The sequence below is a fragment of the Gymnoscopelus braueri genome (genome assembly GCF_963280865.1).
Source record: "Gymnoscopelus braueri genome assembly, chromosome: 23".
Taxonomy (NCBI): Eukaryota; Metazoa; Chordata; class Actinopteri; order Myctophiformes; family Myctophidae; genus Gymnoscopelus; species Gymnoscopelus braueri.
Genome location: NC_137625.1, coordinates 41,442,463 through 41,459,633, shown reverse-complemented (window position 1 = coordinate 41,459,633; position 17,171 = coordinate 41,442,463).

Sequence of the window (17,171 nt, the reverse complement as noted above, 5' to 3'; positions counted from 1 at the left end):
ATAACGGTTTTGCAGGTTTGTGCATCTGTGAGTCTACAAATCAATCTGACAACCCGAAATACAAGCTCACAACTGCTGTTGTGAGTTTGTAGATCTGCTCTTTTTACTATTCTTGAAGATTTCTGAACATGTTTGAACATTTGTGACAGTTCATTTAGACACTTTAGCTCAGGATTTCACATAACCTTTTATTAACCTGGGAGAATGAACGTAGCATAAACCTCATGCCTTCCGTGTCTGCATGAACTATCGCTACGCTGAATTAATTTGTGACATTTTGGAAAATGTGCACCAAAGATTTGACCAAAATACGAACGGCATGTTAAAAGTGTTTAACAGGAGAGCGGTCAGACGTGTGTATTATTTTTTGTTCTATATTAGGACCAACTTAAAAAGAAGCATCTTGGCCACATTTGTTCAACTTATCCTTGTGAAACTGAGTGTCCATGTTCTTGATTTTTTTTTTTTTTTTTTTTTTTATTCGCACAATAATAAACATAAACATTACAAAGGTAACATTATTAATAACAATACAGAAATAAGTGCAGGTGAGAAAAAGAAACCCATAAAGGGCTTATAAAGGGTTCTCACCTAAAAAATAATAAACAAGTAGTTAAACATAATAATCAAGTTAAACATAATAAGTTCTGGAAAAAATGTTCTGGAGTGAACATTCCTCAAAAATAGCAGAATGTTTCGGCTAAAACATTTGCTGTAGAGGGGAATACTAGCTGACCTAGTATAGAGCTCTGTGGGACCACGGTTAACCAATTATATCAGGTATACATATAAGACCATTTTCAATGAATTCTCTGTGAATTAGTAGAAATTCATGGGGGCTTGGTAGATTGAAGTCCTTTGTGTGTATTTCTATCTCCGTGATGGCCCTCTTGGGGGAAAGGCCCTCGGCGTGAATAACATTGTGGCCCCAAGGGCGAGTGCCCTATAATTATACTACAATACACAGGGGACCACGGGGGGCCCGGCCCATTAATGCCACAGTGCTGATGGACTGCCGGTAATTGACAGAGCGCATGGAGGAGAGGCGTGCTGTCGAGGCGAACGCCAACATACCCAAGGCAAGCCCCTTTCTCATTTGAACACTGGAAAATGTCCGGGGAATTAGGTCGGGATATTGTCCGGTGTTGGCCTTTCACACATGTAGCATGTAATAGGAGAATGTCCCTTTCAGATACGTTCACACATGAAGGTAAATAGTCTGTTTAATAAGGGAGGGGCGGGGTCTGGGTTGTAGATGCACACATTAGCTACTCCCACTTAAATATAACACAGGCACAGCCTGAGGGAGATGTGAGGATCAAATGCAATCTTTGTTTCTCCTTCCACAGAATATGACAGAAACGTTGAATCGCTTGACATGCGGTCTCCCTTTGATGCACCCATACAAAACACAAACGAAACATCTTTCCTACCATAGTAGGCCTAATGTAGAGTAGACAACGAGCTACAACCTACTTTTCATCTTAACGAGTCGTCCTCAAAGCTGGAAAAATAACATTGGTCTCTGTACAGACTGTGCAGGGAAGCTAGTTGTCCATAAGTACTAAAGAGACGTTTGTGTTTTGTTTCGCTTATGAGCCACTGATCATGGAATTTCGATAAACGCTAATAAAAAGCCGAATGAATAAACTGGTTTTCAATTAACCATGTCTCTCTCTCGAAACACCTCGGGGGGAGGGGAGGCTCTTCTCTCCTCAACAATAGAAGCGTCATCCACTTGCTAAATGTAAATTCACCGTACAATCACTGCGTCCAACAAACAGGTAGAGCGGTTTGAGCCAAATCGGGACCTGGACTTATGTCAAGGGTCCTGCCAGCATAAAGTCTGTTGCATGTCCGATCCTACAGAGCTGGAATGTTGCGTTCATACATACAGCCCCTCCGTTTAAAGTCTGGAAAACTTTAAAAATACAGTGCGTGTGTGAAAGTGAATACACACACACACACAGTCGCGCGCGCGCGCACACACACACACACACACACACACACACACACACACACACACACACACACACACACACACACACACACACACACACGCTGCATTACTATACTTGTGAGGTCATTAAAATGCCCGTTTTCTTACCATTTTAACCCTAAACCTAAAGCTGAGTTGTACTTAGTTGCGCGGCGGTGAAACGAGGAGATCTACAAGCTCACAGCACGTCACGCTGCGACATGTGAGCTTGACAGAGAGACAGAGAGAGAGAGAGAGACACAGAAGAAGCTATGTTTATATCACAATGTTTATGATGGATCCCATCAGAAAAACTGAACAGTGGAAAATCACACGTTTACCCACTAATTCATGTCAAGCTAGACTCACTGCAACATCTCAGTAATGTATGAATGGCTGCAGTGGGCGCGCACACGCACACACACACACACACACACACACACACACACACACACACACACACACACACACACACACACACACACACACACACACACACACACACACACACACACACACACACACACAGCTGGGTCTCATCCACAATTCATTTAGCTGTCAATCACAGACAGACATGCTGTCTCCCCCTGGCATCAGAACAATGCATCACAACAACACAGTGAAGCACACACTTGTTACCATGCTGTCTGTCTCCCTCTCTCCTCCTCCTCTCTTGTCTCATCAGTCTCATCATTTCTTTTGTTTGGGGCCTTCCAGCTGTCCCTCACTCTCTCATCAGCCTGTCTGCTTCACCTCTCCCTCTCGCTCTATGTCTTATGTTTTGCACTTCCTCTACTGCCTGTCTTCTGCAGCCCCCCACACACACTCGCCTTCCATCATCTCGACACAAACCCATGAAGTATGAATGTGTTATACTGTACTGTAGATGCACAGTAACATCCGCACTCTCTACACATCAACCCAACGTCGTACAACTTATACTGCACACCGTACCTCAGGCTCATGCAGGGCTGGTACTAGATGTTATGGGACCCTGAACAGAATCTCCACAAGACAGGTATTTGACACAAGCTCCATATTTGGAAGTAAAAGAGCTAAACAACTAAACAAAACTAAACAAATTGCAATGCAAGCACACCTCTTGGAGGTTGAGTTGTCAGTGTTATCAGCAAGCGAAGGCAGTTGAAAGAGTTAAATTACCATGACAAACTGTTGGGTGTTTTCTTTCCAACCGAGTTAATTCTCCAAGTGAGTTAGCTACTGTACCTACAGTACTGTGGTGAGGTTGAAAAACCAAGATCTAAAAGATTAACAGCCGTCTACCTACCCCTGGAGTTTATTGAGCCCAGGACTCTAAGGGGGGATTCAGACAGGGTCCAATTGATTCGAATTGTTCCCGAGTACGATTGCCCTCTCCCCACTGGCCAGCATTCACATTGGCCATGATTCTTCCATACCCAAGTACACTATATTCAACTGTAAGGGTACTTAGGTGCTAAGTAATGGTACTTCGGGGGGAGCTGTGGACTATGGGGCTTTGGAAGATAGAGAATGTCATGTGACAGAAGAAGGGTCACTTGTCAGAGCTTGGAGCAAATAATAATGTTTGATTGTGTTCCTGGCGTCTTGCGTTGTAATAATAACAGAACAACAATACACAACCAATGCAGTGTGCGCTGACGATCTTAGAAACATTGCAATGTAACATCGTCTGCGATTATCGCATGACAGTAACGTCACTGACGCCTCCTTGGTATCTTTTTTGCAGCCTCTAGCGTATGCCAAGACAAAAATAGCAAGACTCATCATCTCCGGTTTACTTCTCGTATCTGTGTGAAGTAGGTGGACACCTTTTTAGGAGCAGGTTGGAGTCTATTAATTCCAATGGAAGACTGAACGTGAACACAGCCTCTGAACCATTCTTTAGCCCCATGGTCACGGAACGAAATATTGGACCCGATCGTCACAAGCCACAGAATATTCCCAAGATTTTCATACTAAAATGACTTTTTTTCAGGAGAAAATGTACTTTATTATCGAAGTTTCTCTGTCCCAGCAACACACTCTCGTAGGATGCACCAGTAAACATAGGACGTTCACCAGATTTGCCGTCAGACGCCGGCGCCCACCATTTGTAGGATTTGTGTACCATGTCGCCTCTTGTGGCTCCAATCAGGATGGTGTATCTTCATAAATTAACCATCTTTGGCGTATGCCATCGAATGTACCACATAACATAACAGTGACGTCACAGACTAATCCTTGGTATCTTTATCCTTGTCTTGAATAGTGGCAGCGCTCGCTACACATGTGTTTTTGTTTTTTTTTTAACACTCGCGCTACTCAAACACTAGCAGGATTATTATTTCATGTCAACATTCAAGTAGAACTATCAGAAGGTAGACCTATAACCCAGGTAAAATAATGTGTCACTCATGTGATATATAAATGATACAGTATATGATTAGCAGTCCACTTCCTTCTTTTGGTACGGATGGCTTTCACATTGCAGCGTTCCATACTCAAGTACGCATGAATCGTACTCTCCAGGCGTACTCGGGTACGGTACGGTACAGTGTTCCGAACTCCGGTATGGAACTCAGCGTTCACACTAATCACAACAATTGGTCAAATTGTCCCGGGTCCGCACCGGGGACCATAGTCTGAATTTGCCCTAATACAACTACACAGGTTCTGAAGCAATGGGGTCGAGAGTTACAGTCAGAGTAAAAAACAACAACAACAAGGTTAAAGATAACAAGCTGTAATACAATCACACCAATACACAACAAAAAGCAAACAAAAATACAATAAAACGTAATACAGCAGCTTATGATCACTTCAAAACAACAAAGCAAATATACAGAGGCACTAGCACATAAGAATACCATTCAGTATACTTTATGATCAAAATAAACCCATCTCTATTTGTTTTAGAGTGCCGGTGCATGGAAACTTTACACCGCTCCAGGTGGTTCGGCAAAGAACGATAAACACATTTGATTTAGTTGACTTTTTACTGAAGCTTTTACAGGTCTTCAATTGTACAGAAGTGGGTGTGGTTCTGTCAAAACAGCAAACAAATAACATAAAACAATTAACACCCGATCTACAATCATTAACATAATACCTGCCTAAATCACAAACTTAACAATCAACTTTAGACAACTGCACAAACAAATAGGTACTCACAACAAAGAGACGCACACATGCAGGTCTGCACAGTAAGGGAAAAAAACAGCAGACTGGTCCTGCTTATATAGCTGACTGCTAGGCTTGATTGCCATGGGCTCCAGCTGACTGACTAATTAAGAGATCGGGTTCAGCTGGCCTTGCCAATCAGTGGTACTCCACTACTTTCAACTGGCCTTTTTCACAGCCGCCCCCAAATTCACCAGATGAATTTGAAACATCCGAAAAGGCCATGAAGGTGGGGGCCACTCAACAAAGTCTTGAATGATCATCTTTGTGACTGAATGATGCGAGTCCAGAACAATAGGATGAACGGCATCCTCATCCAGGTCACTGCTTCGGCGGAGTCGCCCTCCAACTCTGATGAGCTGACTGGTGTCGTCAAACTCTGGGGCAAGTGAGGCTAAACGGCTGTTAGGGGGCACAGACTCATTTGCTTTCATATGGGCGAGCTCAATGGGGAAGCACTCTCGCTGCACCTGTCGGAGGATGAACAGTTCGGCCTCTTTATAGTCTGCTGCTGAGATTCCATCTGAGCGTGCAGCCGCCCCGTGCAGATGCTGGACCGTTGCTTTTAGATACTCAGCAAAGGTCTTGAACTGACTAACATCTAGGATGATCTGGTCGGGTAGAGGGATAGTAAGACCACAGAATGCAGATCTCTTAATCTCCTCCTCTGGTTCAGTAATGACTGGAACCGATCCTTGCGACCACTGATCCATGGGCTGGCTCAAGAAGGTGGGGCCTTGGTTCCATCTGCTCTGGGCGGCTAGCTCGAGAAGAGTTTTGCCTCGTGTTATGTCATCCGCTTCAGGTGAGTTTGCTTCCTCGCCAGGTTCCAACTTAAGGGCATAGCCGGCCTGCTCCAACTTGAGGATTTCTGCCTTGTATATCTCAGCTTGAGCAGGGTTCTTCGCCAGCCTCTTCTCAATGCCGCGGAGATGTGGCAGCACTGCTTCCTTGGGTGCATGTAGGTGAGGCATGTTCTTGATTCGTAAGAGGGGTGTTGCATACCGCTGCACCCCGTGGACTCCTACTCGCGTTGTTTCCTGTTCAAGTAGGCTGATTGCTGCCTGATCCTGTTTGGACCTCGTAACTGCTTTCTCACTTGGATAAGGTAGCACATCCATCTGCCAAAGCCTCTCGACTTGACTGTAGAGCTCGGCAGATGGTGATGCTGCAGATACAAAGAGGCAGTGCTGGGGGGACAGCGTGTATCGGAGTCCATGGGCCGGACCCTGTAAGGTCCATCCAAGGTGAGTCTTCACAGCGGCTGGCCCACCTGAGGGACCAAGTCGCACAGGTGCTATGGGGGTAATCAGGTGCGGACAGTCCGATCCAATCAGAAGAACAGGGTGTACCTTGTGGAACTGTTGCAGAGACAGACCGGCGAGGTGAGGGTAGCGCTGCTGGATAGCTTTGGCTGGTTGACTGTGCTCGGCAAGGCCGAGGGGTTTCGCTGTGAATGCCCTTGAAATATTAAAGACATTCTTTGGTTGGGAGACTGGGGACACAGTAAAGGACACGGCCGCCCCGTGAAGGATCTGCACGTCTTGTCTCACTGTTCGTAAGGCTAAGTCTTCCGGCTGTCCTGTCAGACCAAGCGCTCGAGCCGCTGAATGAAGGAGGAGAGTGCGCTCAGAGCCATCGTCCATGATGGCGTAAGCCTCCAGTGAGCGCTCCCCATTCTGCAGTAAGACTTTACTTATCTTCAACATTACCCTGTCACTCTCTGTAGGCCGGTCAATGTAGAGGGTTTCACAGCTGCTGGCATGATAGGCTGCATTCTCACTGGTTGTGTTGCTGGGAGCCTTATCCTTTTGTTGCGGTGTTCTCTCATTGATCTCATGGAGAACTAGAAGGTGTTTGCGATTGCACAATTTGCACAACGCCTTAAGGGTGCACTTAGCCGCCAGATGTGCTCTGCCGCAACGCCAGCAGCGGTTGTTGGTCTTAATCCAACTCTCCTTGCTCTCCTTATTAAGCCCCTTGAAGTTGGCACAACCATTTAAGAAGTGTTCACTGTTGTCACAGTATGGGCAATATGGTTTAGCTTTCTCTTTCTTTGTTGGCGTGCTCTGTGACTGCTTGTCTGGTTGCTTGACCTCAAGGTCGGCTGGGGTTTCAGTATTGAGAAAAACTGTGGCCTTGGAAGGGGTGCTCTTGTATCTGGAGTGATCCAGCTTCTTGGGTGCATGGTCCTTCCTGTGTTGGCTTGGGAGGCGCACACTGTCTTCCTGGATCTGAAGTTCGTACTCCAACCACTCAGATAGGTCTTTGAGTGTGGGAATAGGGATCTGCAGAGGGTGGATGAACCTCTTAAAGTTGGATCTGAGGTCATAGGGAAGTTTTTCCAGCAGACGAGTGACATGTGAGCCACATTCCAACTCGACTTCACCTTTCCTCCCCAGCTGCTCAAGCATGCTCACTAGTGAACGTACTCGCAAAGCGAACATACGAAAGGCTCGCACGTCGCCACTGTTCACTTCTGCTCCGTCCATTAGCTCCGCAATGTGCTGCAAAGCTAATCGGTGAGGCTGCCCGTACATCTTAGTGAGAGTTTCCATAGTGTCTGTGAAGGGGTACCTGGAATTACAGTAGGAGTCGGCCACAAGCTGGGCCTCTTCCAGTTTCAGATGATCCGTAAGGACCTGGTACTTGAACCTTTCAGAAGCGCTGTCTGGCAGGACATTCTCCAGAGCGAGTCGAAGACGTGAAAACTCTCTGGCCTCTGGATTAACGAGGTCCGGAATGGTAGGACAGGGCCCTTTGTAGGTGCCCTCCTTTCTGGATACAAGCTGATGATCATACGGGGCCTCTGCAGCTCGTCGATGTTCAGGTGAGTAATAACTGTGTCTTGATGGACCGTAGTACTCATGTCTTTCATTACGTGAAGGAAACTCTGCTGCAGGCCGTGCCTGGTGGGTAGCATACGCCACTGGGCGACGCTCGGGGGAGGTGTGTCTCCGTTGATCAGGTAGGCGTGAGCTATGTCGCTCAGGTAAATGGTGACGTCGCTCCGGTGAGTGGTAGCGTCGCTCCGGTGCGTGGTAGCGTCGCTCCGGTGAGTAATAGCGTCGCTCCGGTGAGTGGTAGCGTCGCTCCGGTGCGTGGTAGCGTCGCTCCGGTGAGTAATAGCTTCGCTCCGGTGAGTGGTAGCGTCGCTCGGGTGAGTGGTAGCGATGGCGTACAGGGTGAGAGGCGGGCACTGCTGGGCGACGTTCAGGCGAATAGTAGTGGTCGCGTGCTGGGTGGGAGCCGTGCACAGCTGAGCGGCTTTCAGGTGAATAATAGTGTTCACGTGCTGGGCTGGCGCCAGGTGCAGCAGGGCGACGCTCGGCTAAGTAGTAACCAGGGCGTGGTGGTTCGTCGTAACCGCGCCTCTCTCTGAATGGGGTTAGCTGGTATGCGTAATCTTCCCGGTGATGGCCACCTACCTGACGATACTCAGGTGAATACGAGCGGCGTTGTGATGAACCATAATAGCCCTGACTCCCATACGGTGGAGAAGATGGTGCTGTATGGGATGCCACTGAGGGTGGTGGGGCACGAGGACTGGCTGGTCCTGTATGACATGCCGATGAGAGTGGTGAAGCGTGAGGAGTGGGGTCATGAGTTGAGTAGGGCATCTGAAGTTGTCTCAGACACGATGCTACCTCTTCCATCATGTGTGGTCCTGGTCGTCCGACCTCCCTTGCATATTCCGCGGGGTGTGAGCCTGAGCGTGATGGAGCTACCAACGATCTGTAGTTCTCCTCCCTTTCTCTGCTTACCCTCTTTGACGCGCTGCTGCGTGGGGGTGGACTGTGAGCTGTGCCTGGTCGCTCTGAGTGACACAACTCGGACATGACAGCCTTTAGCTTTCTCATTTCCTCTCGTAGCCCTTGATTCTCCTCTTTCATAAACTTAATTACTTCTACCTCCTCTCTGTCCTGAGACTGGTGGTCCCACTCATCCACCACACGATAGCCTTCAGAGCACTGACTAGCTGGTGATGTGGAGCGGGTGTTCTGCCCTGGTCGGTCCTCTTGGCTGACACAGGAACGGAAAGATGATAAGTCAGGTTTTAGTGAACGCCTTGTGAGCACCATATCACCAAGGTCGTACTCAGCCAGGTGAGCTGGGAGGGTAGTCTGCCTCCGTGGGCGGACCGCTTGATCCTGGTGCTCCATTCTCCTGGAGTAGTGTAAAATCCGGTTTTCGAAGGACCAAATGTTTTAGAGTGCCGGTGCATGGAAACTTTACACCGCTCCAGGTGGTTCGGCAAAGAACGATAAACACATTTGATTTAGTTGACTTTTTACTGAAGCTTTTACAGGTCTTCAATTGTACAGAAGTGGGTGTGGTTCTGTCAAAACAGCAAACAAATAACATAAAACAATTAACACCCGATCTACAATCATTAACATAATACCTGCCTAAATCACAAACTTAACAATCAACTTTAGACAACTGCACAAACAAATAGGTACTCACAACAAAGAGACGCACACATGCAGGTCTGCACAGTAAGGGAAAAAAACAGCAGACTGGTCCTGCTTATATAGCTGACTGCTAGGCTTGATTGCCATGGGCTCCAGCTGACTGACTAATTAAGAGATCGGGTTCAGCTGGCCTTGCCAATCAGTGGTACTCCACTACTTTCAACTGGCCTTTTTCACACTATTGCATATTGTAGTCATCAGAACTACAACACAAAAGAAAGAATGCAGGGTAGAACAAGATTAGTGCTCAAATTCCACAGAAGTGGCAGATAATAAGTACATTGTCTGCCAAGAAAAATCCCTTATTTTTTTCTTACAATATATTCTGATACCATCTCGATGATGGAAGCAGTGTGTGATGATGGAAGCAGTGTGGTGGAGTTGAAAGGAGAGCCGATACTTCTGAAATGATTAATGAACAGTCTTTGGTGCCGATTTCAGTTAACATACCAGTTGATATGAGAAGCAATATCATTTGTCAGGGAAAACAGAGCTCTATGATACTAGGAATCATAACCCTAACACTCAAGAGTCCAACTCTGTTTTGTCTCAGATATTTGAAAACAATTGCCAGTATACCTTGAACACTCTATAGCCCAGCAATGATACTGTAAAGATTTTAGGTTATTTAAAAAAAACTGAAAAGCATTTTTTAATTAAGCATAAAACTATGCCTGTTTGTATATTTATTTTTAATAAATACTGCTAAGAGAAAAAAAGAAAACATGAAAAGTTATAACAATCTCAAACTCAATCAGTCCTTCGGACAGGCAGTCCCTCAGTCCAGTTATGCGTCCACTCCTCCTTCTGTTCAGGTCCAATCCATGGTTTCCTTGGGGATCAAAGGACAAATAATCAGCCAACATCTCCCCTCCTAAACCAATGGTCTATACTCTTAGCAAACACTACAAACAGCACTGCACTCTGACACTGCACTCAAAAAAATAAGAACCCGTAGGTACTGGGATTAAAAATACACAGCACTCTCCACACAAGGCCAACTGAGGGTTAAAGTGACTAATTAAATACAATAAAGTCAAGGGGATAAACAACGTTCCGTTAGGGGCTGGGCAATAATAAAAAAACATAAATACAATAAGATAAAATTGTTACAAACATCAGTGCAGTCGCTATCATAAAATGGCATGAGTGGGTACTTGTCTTGGAAGACTGCTACGTTGTACTCACTTTCCCTTGTTTCACCTTGTTTGGGATCAGCAACTCCGTCTACACCCGTCCACTGCTGCTGCACTTCAGGTTCGGCTAGTCCGTTCTCTCTTTGGCATTCTTGCCTGGCATCCTCTCCTCAGCCACCACGGACGGGTCCTCTCACAGGCGGACAGGGCACACCCGGGGTTCACTCTCCATTCCGACATGCTGCCACTCCGACATTGACTTCTAATTGTCGGAGTGGCGGTACCATCCATAAAAAAACACATTCCGCCACTCCGACAAAGTTATGTTCACTGTGTCGGAGTGGCGGAATGTTCCATTTTGGGAATAGTCCCACCATTCCGACAAGGGTAAAGTGCCTAATGGAGATTATTATTATTACCCCTATTGCTTTATGATCACTACTCAGGACATGTACCATGTAAACGGGACGGCCCGCCTGGTCGAAACACCAAAGAAACAAGGAATCCACCCGATAACACATTCTAATAGAGCGGAAAACCTTATCTCGTAACTGGAACGGTGGCGCGCTCGTTAAACATTGGACTCTCAACCCCAACTATACGTGATCGAATCCCAATGCTGATGCTCCTTTTATGAAAACCGCTGACCTTTTTTTTTTGCCGATAAAGTATAGTTATGGACAGTGGTGTAAAGTAACTAAGTACATTTACTCAAGTACTGTACTTAAGTACGATTTTGAGGTATTTTTACTTTACTGGAGTATTTCCAAATTTCTATACTTTTACTTCTACTCCATTACATCTCAGGGGTTAATATTGTACTTTTACTCCACTACAATTATTTGAAAACTTTAGTTACTAGTTACTTTGTAGATTTTGATTATTATTACAAAACATACAGTAACCACATTGTGAGCTTGTAGATTTTTGAAAAGATGTTTTATGCTTTTTGAACTTGTGAAATGTGACTCTGACATTTAGTACTTTTACTTTTGGTACTTTAAGTACATTTTGATGCCAATACTTTTGTACTTTTACTCAAGTACATTTAGATTTCGGGACTTTTACTTGTAACAGAGTATTTCTACATTGCAGTATTGATATTTTTACTTAAGTAAAAAATGTGGGTACTTTTTCCACCACTGGTTATGGACAAAACCATGACGGAGGCGCGCAGTCTCAAGCGAACTTGAGCCACGAGAGGCACCACCGAGCGAGCTAAAGCGAGCGAGTTGCCGTGCCGAACGTTGCGAAGTTTGCTTGAGCCTACTCAGCGCCGTCCGAGTTACGTACCGATAGGGACAGAATAGTAAATCATGTTTTAGGGCAAGCGTTTGCCCCAAACTGTGTGAGTGTGTGTGTGTGTGTACATTTCGGCCATTTGAAAATAGCAGATCTACAAGCTGGTCGCCATGCTGCGTTATTATGGATCCCACGCCAGCTCTTGGAAAACCCCGCCCCCGCAAGCTAGTTTAGATGGAGGCCCCGCCCCTTCATTTCACTTCCGTCTACGTCAGTCGCTGTGTGAGAACCACGCCCCTAAAATAAATAAATTCATTTATTTATTTATGTATTTATATCTAGATACGGCAGCTTTGGCATTCCATAGAAAATAGCCAAAGCTGCTCAGCTTTGGCATTTAGAGAGAGAGAGAGAGAGAGAGAGAGAGAGAGAGAGAGAGAGAGAGAGACAATACAACATTTATTTCAAATAGAAAGCATTTATTTATTAATTTATTAATATTATTATTATTCAGTCACTTTGGCATGGAAAGAATCTAGACAATCTAGACAGCCTCGAGCCAGGCAGCCTGCCTATAGAGCCAGCCTAGAGCCTGCCTGGAGCCAGCCAGCCTGCCTAAAGCCACCCCTTATATATATCCAATAATGTAATTTTAACTATATATATATATATATATATATATATATATATATATATATATATATATAGCCATGAAAATGAATTTGGGATTTATGGACTGTCGGAATGGCGGGACTAAATGTCGGAATGGCGGTATGTCGGAATGGTGGTATGTCGGAATGGTGATACGTCGGAATGGCGGTATGTCGGAATGGTGGGATGTCGGAATGGCGGTATGCACCCGGCACACCCGCCTGTTGCCAAGCAACATGGTCGGGCCAATGGCCCTTTCCCCGGCTGGGGTTTCCATGTCCTTGTCCGCCCGACTCTGCACTCCCATCCATAGTAGCTCTCCTTCTGGCCAGGCCTCCGCCCTCTGCCCTCTCTGCTCCTCTGCACATCCCCTCTCTGCAATGCAGTCTGCATTGGGCTGTATCTCCCGTTTTTATGCGAGAACTAATGGGAACTCAGATTATGGGCTGCATGGCTTGCCCTGGCCCAGGTGCACATAATCAAGCAGGTGCAGGTCATTTCAATCAAGCAAAATTACCCGTCACAGCTTAGCATTAACAGAGATGTTTGTAAAGCAAAAAAATAGTCAGGATAAAGCATGTGTGTGTGCTGTGAAGTGAATATGTTGTTGAGCCGTGTTTGATTGTAATGCTGACGCAACCTAGTCAAAAAATCCTTTAGGAGTTTCTGAATTCTGAATAGTATTATAGCTAATCATGTTTGTCACCGCTATCATAATATTATTGAAACATGCTCTCCTTAATTAATGTTACTGGATGTGGGCTGTAGAACTAAAAAGTACTTTCTGTCATTTAAGTTTGAGAAAAACTGTTTTTGTCAAGGACACCCAAAATAATATGTGCCTGGCTGCGGACCCCCATCTGAAAATATTTTGTGCCAGGGACCCCCATACAAAGTTTGTGTTGTTAATATGTTTCCAAAGTATTCAAAATGTTCACATTTCTTTCAAGATTTTTTTCAAAATAGCCAATCTACTCGCTGTGATGTGGCATGTTGAGAGCTTGTAGATCTTGTAGAAAATAGCCGATGTATATAGGGTTACGGAATCTGATTCTGATTATCAAGGACCACACCACCAAACAATATGAGTTTAACGAAAATGTATTAACTCCCTCAGTGCCAGCACGAGAAATCCAGAGTTTTTACTTTTGACTGTGGTCGCGCTATGCTGTTTATTTTTCATGATCACTTTCGCTTCCTGACTCCTTCAGACTCATTGGGTTCCGGTTTCATGACGCAGATTCCGTTTCCGGTTCTCATTTTTTTCCCGCGATCATTTTCGGCCAGAATAGGGAAAGTCACGGTTTTTCACACGGTATAAAAAACAAACGGAGAGGTCCACGTCTACTCTCTTTGGTCTGGGTGACGATCAGTCATCGTAGTCGTGTATCACATCGTAATTTAGCCCGATCAACGATTGTCAAAAATGTCAACATCCGGTTATGACCGGATATGACATGAGCCTGTTTGGGAGGGGGCGAGTGAGCCAGCGAGATCATCAATGTGTCGATTTGTTGCTCTCTACTGGTAGAACTGTATTATGGGTTTAAAAACCCAAGGCAGATTCGTCTGGTCCCAGGCTACCCTCACGGCCCGATAAAAAGAAAAGGTTAGGGAGTAGGAAGAGAAGTAGGGTGGGAGGAGGGGTGACGTATGGGTCAGGTGACCTGATTGGAGGTGGCTTGATAGGAGGTGGAGGGGAGGAGGACACCAACAGAGCCGATCGATACAAGGAAAACAAAGTTGCCTTGGAAGCGGCACAGGTAAATAAGACATTTTTGGACCGTAGGGCTTTCTGTAGACCGGCACACGGTCCAATCGGAGACAGAGGGAATGGGTGGAACAACTGACCTGGTGGGTGGTGGGGCTGAGATGGAGGAACAGTGGCGGGTGCGGGTGTATGGCCCGGGAGAATCGGCGGAGTGGCTGGAGGATCGCGACTGGCGGCTTGTTTGGGAAGCGGGGTTTGGTGGGTGGTTTGGTGGTGTCCTCGGGCTAGGGTGAAATTCGACGGGAGTCCGGGCTATAGTGAAGGAGGGATGGCCGAGCGGAGACGGCGGCTGGATGGTGTCGGTGGGACGGGAGGAACCGGTGGGTGGGCGAAGTCCTCGTCCGAAGCCATCAAAATCAAAGGGTCTTGGTCCATGGTGTCTTGAAGGTACTGTAGGTTTTACTGCTTCTTAACACGACGAAAGTTCTGCGTTTTTAATCGCTTTTGTGGGGTCACTTTATGCTGCGTTTCCTGCTATGCAAGAAAACTGAGCATGAATGCAGGTGGGGTATAAATACAACCCTTAATTAGCTAGTAGGAGGAGATAAGGGAGGAGTTGTTATCAACGGATCACAAGCAGGTGAGCTTGGGAGGAGTTGATATCGGCCAGATTGGAGGCGTTTATAGGGGAGGAGATTGTCCGGAATAAAACATTTTAAAGTCTGGAATAAAAAATGTACTTGAGTACAGTACTTGAGTAAATGTACTTAGTTACTTTACTAAGTACACCAATGCAGACGAGCTGCGTTGCGTGCGTTCTGCTCTGTGTTGCAGACAGACAGAGAACATTTTCGCTGACTTTATACCCCCGTCCTCGTAGATAATGTCCATAAACATGCTCCACACAGATGGCATTTCAACTTGCTTCTTCCCGGTGGCTTTTGTTTGCGTTTCATCTGCTTAAAAACCTCCATGGTGTTCAACTTCAGCAGCAGTGCAGCGCTTGTGATTGGCGTTTCAATCGGCTGTTTAAATGGGGCTCATTCAATATGCGAGAGCAGATGATATGGATTTAGGAGCGTAATTACAGTGCATATGTCTCATTTAAAAATGGAAAGTTAAAGGGATTAATATAATGATAATAATAAAAAGCTGGTCGTTGGGTCCTCACAGGTCCATACGGGAGTACAGTACTTGAGTAAATGCTTAGATTAGATACACTAGACCATACCCGTAGGGGGATATGAGCACCCAAAGTGTGCAGTTTGGCTTATGCGCTGAGAACAGACAGTTTATCAGGGATCGAAAGTGAGTTTGTACTGTGTAGTGCAGTGGTTCTCAAACTTTTTCATGGCAAGGACCCCCAAATTGACACTTGTTAGCCCGCGGACCCCCATTTGAAAAGATATGCCAGGGACCCCCATAAGAGAAGATTTTTTTTACGGCTCTAGCAGTGAATCTCAACCATTTTTATTTGAAGGACCCCCAGTTTGACATGCATTAGGGCTACGGACCCCCATTTAATGGCATTTCTATCCCTTGGACCCCAGTTTATATCGTAAAATGTATGTTAATTTAACTCTGAGAGTGTACAAATGGAACCAAATGGACCCGTTAGAGTCCATGTGGTTCCATTTGTACACTGTCAGTTACAGACCCATAAGGGTCCATTTGGTGCCTAATCTATCATTTAGCTGGGGACCCCCTGGAACTCCCTCAAGGACCCCTGGGGGTCCCCGGACCCCACTTTGAGAACCAATGGTGTAGTGTGTGTGTAAACACACGCACATCCCGTCGTGGAGGAACAGAACACACACAAACACCCACGCATATAAAGATCTAACAGGTGGAGCCGTTCCCTGTCGGCCGTCGCCAACACACACACGCGCGCGCGTGCCGTCGCGAGCGCGCACAAACAAACACACACACACACACACACACACCACGGTACATCCTCATGCGGCCTGTGGCCCGTCGCGAACACACACACACGGGCGTCACGCAAACACAAATAATGTACATTGTGACACGTGCCTCCCCAACGTGCATGCGCACGTGCGTGTCCACGCATACACGGCCGCGGACCCAAGTTGTGGTGTGATCATCTCCCCCCCACCCACCCACCCACCCACACACACCCACCCACCCACCCACACACACACACACCACGGAGGCAGCCACGAAATGTGGCTCTCTGGCGAGAGTGGGCGGGGTCTATGGTGTAGAAGCACGCCTATTGTAAGCGGTTTAGGGGCCATATTGGTGGTAGTGTGTTTTGGCGTTGGTTGTGAAAGTGCAGGTGGGTGTGGGGACGTGTTGTGAGCTTGTAGATCGGCTGTTTTCCAAGAGGCAAGGTATATGTGTGAAACCGCTTCGTTTGGCCTTCTTTTCATAGACCTTGTTGCTTGTAGGGTTCGTTTCGTTTGGCCTTGTTTTCATAGACCTTGCTGCTTGTTTCTCACGCGAAACCTGGCAACGACGCATGCGCAGTTTGATCGGGCACAGACCACGACCCAAGACCGACAGAGGTTACACATGCACGCACACATGCACGTACACGCGCACGCGAGCGCTCGCGCACACACACACACACACACACACACACACACACACACACACACACACACACACACACACACACACACACACACACACACACATTCACGACTCCATCAGTGATGCAAGAGACAAGTGCAAAGACATCTGTCATTCAAAGAGAGAGAGGGGGAGAGAGACAGACAGACAGACAGACAGACAGACAGACAGACAGAGAGCAACAGACAGAGAGAGACAGAGAGAGACGGACGGCCCCATTC